This window comes from Pipistrellus hanaki, assembly GCF_964339955.1.
Source record: "Pipistrellus hanaki genome assembly, chromosome: 10".
Lineage (NCBI taxonomy): Eukaryota > Metazoa > Chordata > Mammalia > Chiroptera > Vespertilionidae > Pipistrellus > Pipistrellus hanaki.
In genome coordinates, this window is record NC_140512.1 from 55,629,523 (window position 1) to 55,635,942 (window position 6,420).

General features: G+C 41.5%; 1 protein-coding gene and 1 pseudogene across 4 annotated transcripts in view; both read right to left on the minus strand.

Annotated features, from left to right (window-relative positions):
• AHCYL2 (adenosylhomocysteinase like 2) overlaps positions 1 to 6,420 on the minus strand; it is a 140,126-nt gene that overhangs the window by 46,222 nt on the left and 87,484 nt on the right. The gene's annotated exons all lie outside the window — the stretch shown is intronic.
• LOC311629301 (small ribosomal subunit protein uS5-like) lies at positions 1,620 to 3,365 on the minus strand (annotated as a pseudogene). Its single transcript has 3 exons — positions 3,249 to 3,365; positions 3,065 to 3,131; positions 1,620 to 2,381 (listed from the first exon to the last, which is right to left on the minus strand). The product of its transcript is annotated as a small ribosomal subunit protein uS5-like (transcript).

A 6,420-nucleotide genomic window follows, 5' to 3' on the forward strand; every position in this document is an offset into this window, starting at 1 on the left:
CAAGTCCCTTGACAAGGCCCAACTTGCATGCGCATAACAATAGAGTATTTATATAACCAGGGCACTTTTTTGCCTGCTATAATTACCTTGCTAATTAAGTTCCTTTTTAACCTTACCTCCTCCTTTTCCATGTCAGATGATTTTAGTTGGCCCAGTCTTATTAGAAAAAAAAAAAAAAATTAACTACAAAGCCACTGAAACAATGAGGGAATTTAAGATAGCAAGAAAAAAAAATGGTGCTAAATGCTCAGGCAGCCCCCCCTCCCCCCGCCCCCACTCCCTAACTACGCTCTGTGTCCTTGAGTTAGTCAGGTTTTGACATCTGATTTCTAGTCCCATCTCCAGATTGTTGCTGATTAGGTACTGAGTAACTATGTTTTTTTCAGCCCTGGCAGGCTGGCTCACTGGTTAGAGCATCAGCCTGCTGACCGAAGGCTGTGGGTTCAATTCCTGGTCAAGGGCAGGTACCGGTGGGCGCAGGAAGCAACAATCAACGCGTCTCTCTCAAGTTATTTCTCTCTCTCTATCCCCCTCCCTCCATCCCTCCCACCCTCTCAAAAAAAAAAAAAAAAATCAACCGAAAAAATATCATCAGGTGAGGATTTAAATTTTTTTCAGCCTTGGCCGGGAGTATTACCGAGCACCAGAAGTTTGCCACTCCGTCGGGTGCATGCAGGAGGCAACAGATGGGTTTTTCTCTCTCTCTTTCCCTGTCCCTTCCTCTCTCTAAAATCAATAACTGTGTGTTTTGTGAAGGTATGACTACAAAGGAAAGTTTTCTTTTCATATATTTATGAAAAGAGGGATAGAGAGTTAGAAACATTGATGAGAGAGAAACAGTGATTAGCTGCCTCCTGGATGCCTCCCACTGGGTACGGAGCCTGCAACCAAGGTATACACTCTCGATGGGAATTGAACCTGTGACCTTCCATTCCGAGGCCCGACGCTCCATTCACTGAGCCAAACTGGTCAGGAAGGACAAAGGGAGTTGCCTCAGAGTCCCCAGAATCACAATGGCTTTGTTACATATCAAATACAGTCAAATGAAAGGGCAAAGAATCATTATTTATCATTATTTATTTGTTGAATTCTGAAAGGGGGCCAGTGAATAGAAGATCCATATTCAACTGTATCTTATAGAGACAGGGTAGAAAAGTATTTTGAATTCTTCTTAAAAAGGAGCTACTTATTGAACAGAAGAAAGAACATAAAGTGGTAAATTCTTTTTTTTTTTTAAAGAATAAGCTTTGAGAGAAAAGGTCTCTGAAAGAATAGAATAAGGGTAAGAGCTAATGTTTATTAAGTGCCTACTATACACAGCCTGTGCATGTTACTTCTATTAATCAGCAAAGAGTGTTTAAAAGTAGGCATTACTAACCCCATTTGACAAATTAGGAAAGTGCAGCTCTGCGAGAACAAATGATTTGCCTGAGGTCTCACAGTAAGTAAATGATGGGACTAGAATGTGGGAGCCCGTGTTTATGTCAGAGCTGAGGTTCTTTCCCCTAGAGTGGTTGGCAAACTCATTAGTCAACAGAGCCAAATATCAACAGTACAACTATTGAAATTTTTTTTGAGAGCCAATTTTTTAATTTTTTTTAAGCAGGTTTAAATCATCACTTTATTTTTTTCTTGTATAAAATTATGTGGTGGCCACAGCTGGAGCCTGGGTCCTCTGCACAGAAACTCTGGTGTGGGTCTTTACAAGATGGTCAGTGAATTCCTGATAGGGAGACTTGGTGAACACCGTCTCTTTCCAGAGATCGGGGTGAGATAGCTGTAGGTCTTAGAGATGGTATCAAAGGTGGCCTTGGCAAAGTTGCCCAGGGTGGCAGTGCAGCCCCTGTCTGAGGTGTAGCAGTCATCAATACCAGCCATCATCAGCAAATTCTTGGGCACAGGGGCTGAGACAATGCCCGTACCCCTGGGGGCAGGGATGAGGTGCACCAGGACAGAGCCACAGTGGCCAGTCACCTTGCCAGGAGCCGTGTGGGGCTTGAATCTTGTTTCCCCAGTAGCCTCTCCGCACGGGCACAATAGAGAGCTTGGCCAGGATGATGGCTCCACGGATGGCAGTGGCTACTTCCTTTGAGCACTTAACACCCAGACCAACATGTCCACTGTAGTCCCCAATGGCGATAAATGCCTTGAACGGGTCCTCTGGCCAGCACGGGTCTGCTTTTGCACAGGCGTGGTCTTTAACTCCTCATCCTTGAGGGATGCCCCCAAGAAAAAGTCAATGATCTCAGACTCCTTGATGGGCAAGGAGAATAGGTAGATTTCCTCTAGGGATTTGATCTTCATGTCCTTGACCAGGCAGCCCAGCTTGGTGACAGGGCTCCACTCCTTGTCCTCGGCCTTGCCTCCATGAGCTCCGCGGCCTCAACCTTTACCCCGACCACGGCCTCGACCCCAGCCCCGGATGCCACTGCGGCCTCCTATTCCGGGGCCTCCCGCAGCACCGGCGTCAGCCGCCATTTGGTGTTTCGCTGGAAAAAAAGCTAAACTTAAACTTCTTCTAACGCCACTTCTTCAAAATAGACTCGCCCAGGCCGTGGTATTTTGTGGAAGAGCCACACTCAAGGGGCCAAAGAGCTTCATGTGGCTCGTGAACTGCAGTTTGCCGACCATGGCCCTATACCATACTTAATGACATCAATCAATCAAACACCAAAAGCTCCCTGGGTCCTAATCTCCAGTGCATTAGCCCTACTTCATTTTTAATTTAATTACTCCTTACATTTACTTTCTTATCAGATTGGGTCTCAGAAATGACGTCATCCCCGATAATCTTGGAGCTCTGATCAAATCACAATTCTGAAATGGCTAATCCAAGAGTTTTTAATTTAAAAGCCTTTTAACTGGCAACTTTGCCTAATGCCACCACCAGAAATTAAAACAGAAATTGAATCCCGTTATTGATGTTAACTGTCACTCATAATTTCAAGAAATGAGATAGGTGGATAGTTTCCTGCTTGTTGGCTGGATCTCTATAAACTTCTGCTTTTGCTAACAAAGGATGTTCACCCTAGTACACTCTCAGCTGGTTCCTCATTTTACTCACTCAGGTGGAAAGGAACTCTTTGGTCCAATGGCTTGTCATCACACTTGAACCAAAAGGATTTGCAGATCTACACCAAACGCAACCAGAAGACATTTTAGGACACTATTACTGATGGGAAAAGCCTTACCACTTAATGAGTTTATCTAACAAAGAAGTTCTCAAACTTTATACGCTTCAAAATCACCTGGAAGGTGTCTGATTTAGTAAATCTGGGTGGGGCCCACGATTTTGCATTGTAACAAGTTTCTGGGAGATGCTGCTGCTGCTGCTGCTGCTCTGGGGACCACGCTTCTCCAAGCATAGATAAAGCAGCTCTAATTTTCTTGACTCTTTCCTTGGCCAACCATTTGATCCTATCTGTGGCTATGCCAGGGTGGAATATTGAAAGGCAGAAAAGATTCTAGAAAAGTGAGATTAGAATGAAGTAAATCTTCATACCCAGCTCAGAGATCAAGAGAACTGGGTCTAATTCTGATTTCCACAGTTTCAGGCTGTTACGAATAGATGGTTAAAACAGTAAGAAAAACAGAACTCCTGAGGGACTACAGAATATCTATTTAACCTAAAGAGGATCAGGCCAAGAAAAAACAGTTAATTCCTTTTCAAATACACAAAGGACGGTAATCAGAGGTTCTCTCTGTATCTCCATTTCTTAACACTTCCCACACTTTATATCTGTAATCCTTGTTTGTAATATGGGAACAATCACAACTACTTTGCTTATCCCAAATGTATTCTGAGAGATAAAATAATGTATTTGAGAGGGTTTTGAAGACTACTGGTACATAATAATACACAGTATAAAACATGAACATTTTTGTACTTTTAGGTCCAAAGTTCTTCATCTACAGTCCAAAGAAAAAAATGCAAAATTTTGTATATGTGTATATTTTCCTGGAGAGAGGGCCCATAGTTTTTCAAATTGGTCCATGCTTTAAATGTCAACCCTGACCCAGAGCTAAAGCCGAGCTATCTCTACCACAATTCACCAGATAGGTGCCTTAAAGGTGTCTGTCTCACTTCCAAGTAGATATGGCGCAAGCATTCTTAGAAACATGCCTCCCTTTCAAGCCAAATGAGCTGCTAAGACAAATTCTTCACTTACAAAAGGAATTACTTCTAGCCAAAAGCAAGCCAGGTAACCAGCTGGCTGAGTACTCAAGTCATTAGATTTCCTATGGAAAAGTACCAAGTACTATAGAGAGCCTGGGTGGGAGGAGATTATTAAAATGCAGAATCTTAAAAAAAGGTCACTGCTGATCTCCACACAACGTAAGAGAAATCATTTGTATTTCACCTACTGACAAGAACTAAAGATTTCTCAGGGAAAGTAAAAACATATCAATAAGACCAATCTTTAAAAGGATGTATTCTCCAAACTTTTCGCAGTAAAACTGCCTGAACAAGCCAAAGGAAATCCTTCACAAAAACAACAACTGAGGAGCAGAGGGTCCAGCAGAAGTTTTCCAGAGACTGATGGAATGTTAACTGAAGGTCTATCCTGTCAACTCTCGAGATTGGGGTTCTTCAAAGTTCGTCCTGGCCTATTTCCCTCCCGGAATCAGAGATGTGAGTACCCTCAGCTGCTGTCTGGTCTGAGTCCTATTTTTGAGGGATATGCAAGTCTCCTTTTTCTGCTATGGTTAACAAAAGGGAAGGTGTTATAATGGACCTTCTTTGCTAAATTTTCCTCCTGAAAGGTTTGAGAGTCTTGTCATATTTCTTTTGGAGGCTAGGATAGTCTCAGTGGAAGTTTCATTACATTAATATATAACTAGAACATTTGTTAAAATGAGTCAGACATTTGTTAAAACTTTTAAAATTGAAATTTCTGCCCAACATGGGAGCTGGCTCCAGGGTTTTCTCTCAGGAGATTCAAGGGCACTGACCTTTTTACAGGTAAGGTCTGGGAATCTATAGACAACACAATAGAGGGTGCTCAGCCTAATGCAGCACTTTCAAACCAGGTCAGAAACTAATGACATGCATTATCTTAAAAAAGCCTCAAAAGGTTGTCTTTTGGCCAGGAAATATAGTAGATGAAAAAACTGAATTACTGAAGATAAGCCCCTCCTTATTCTTTTTCATTGTTGTTTTAAAAATGAAATCTACTGATTAAAGGTATTTTCCTAATTTTTGAGAGAAATGGGCCAAAAAATTGCTAAATGAGAGATGCCATAATGAAAACAGAGCAGGCCTGTATTTTAAAGAATGTTTACTAAAAGCTGGGGAGTCCTAGGTTATATCCCTTAAGCAATAGCACACTAACACCTTAAAGACACAGTCCTTCTTCATGTAAATAAAAAGAAGGTAAGCAGGTAAGCAGCAGGAGGTCCTCTTCAGGATGTGCTCAGCAGGTAAGATGGTGAGAAAGTTACGAGATTAAGAATTACTATAAACTTTCATTGATTCGGAATTGACATACTAATGTTCCATGGAATTCTTCTGTAATATTCCTTTAGAGAAGTACCAAAATTTAGTAGTATCTTCTTCTTTTTTTAAAATATATTTTATTGATTTTGTACAGAGAGGAAGGGAGAGAGATAGAGAGCTAGAAACATCGATGAGAGAGTCATCGATCAGCTGCCTCTTGCACACCCCCTACTGGGGATATGCCCGCAGCCAAGGCACATGCCCTTGACCGGAATCAAACCTGGGCCCCTTCAGTCCCCAAGCCGACGCTCTATCCATTGAGCCAAACCGGTCTCGGCAATTTAGTAGTATCTTAATATAAAATACAAAACAGACTTCTTGCTCCCCCTTGTTATTAGTAAGTGGCTGGAGATTCAGAAACAAAAACCCAACTAGAATAATTGTATGAATCCTTTCCATTAATTCTAAAACAATACATTATTTGATGTGGATGGGTAGAATTATTTTTTATCAAACTTTTAAAAACTAAGCACAAGGTTATGAAACAACATTAAGAACAACAGCAATAATCCCAACAAAAATAAAAAACAATAGTTTTAACAATAAGGTGAAATGTGGGCTACTCAGTTGGGCCTTTGTTAGACCTATTATATATTCAATCTCATTATTTTTGTTGTTAATATTCACCCAAGGATATTTTTCCATTGATTTTTAGAGAGTGGAAGGGATGGGGAGAGACAAAGAGAAACATCGATGTGAGAGAGACACATTAGTTGCCTCCTGCACATGCCCGACTAGGACTGGGATGGAGCGTACAACTCAGGTACGTGCCCTTGATCTGAATCGAACCCAAGAACCTTCAGTCCACAGACCAATGCACTATTCACTGAGCCAAACTGGCTAGGGCTCAATCTCATTATTGATGGTTATTTCTTTAAGTCCATAATTCCATAAAAGCAAAAAAGAATTTGAAATATGTTGTA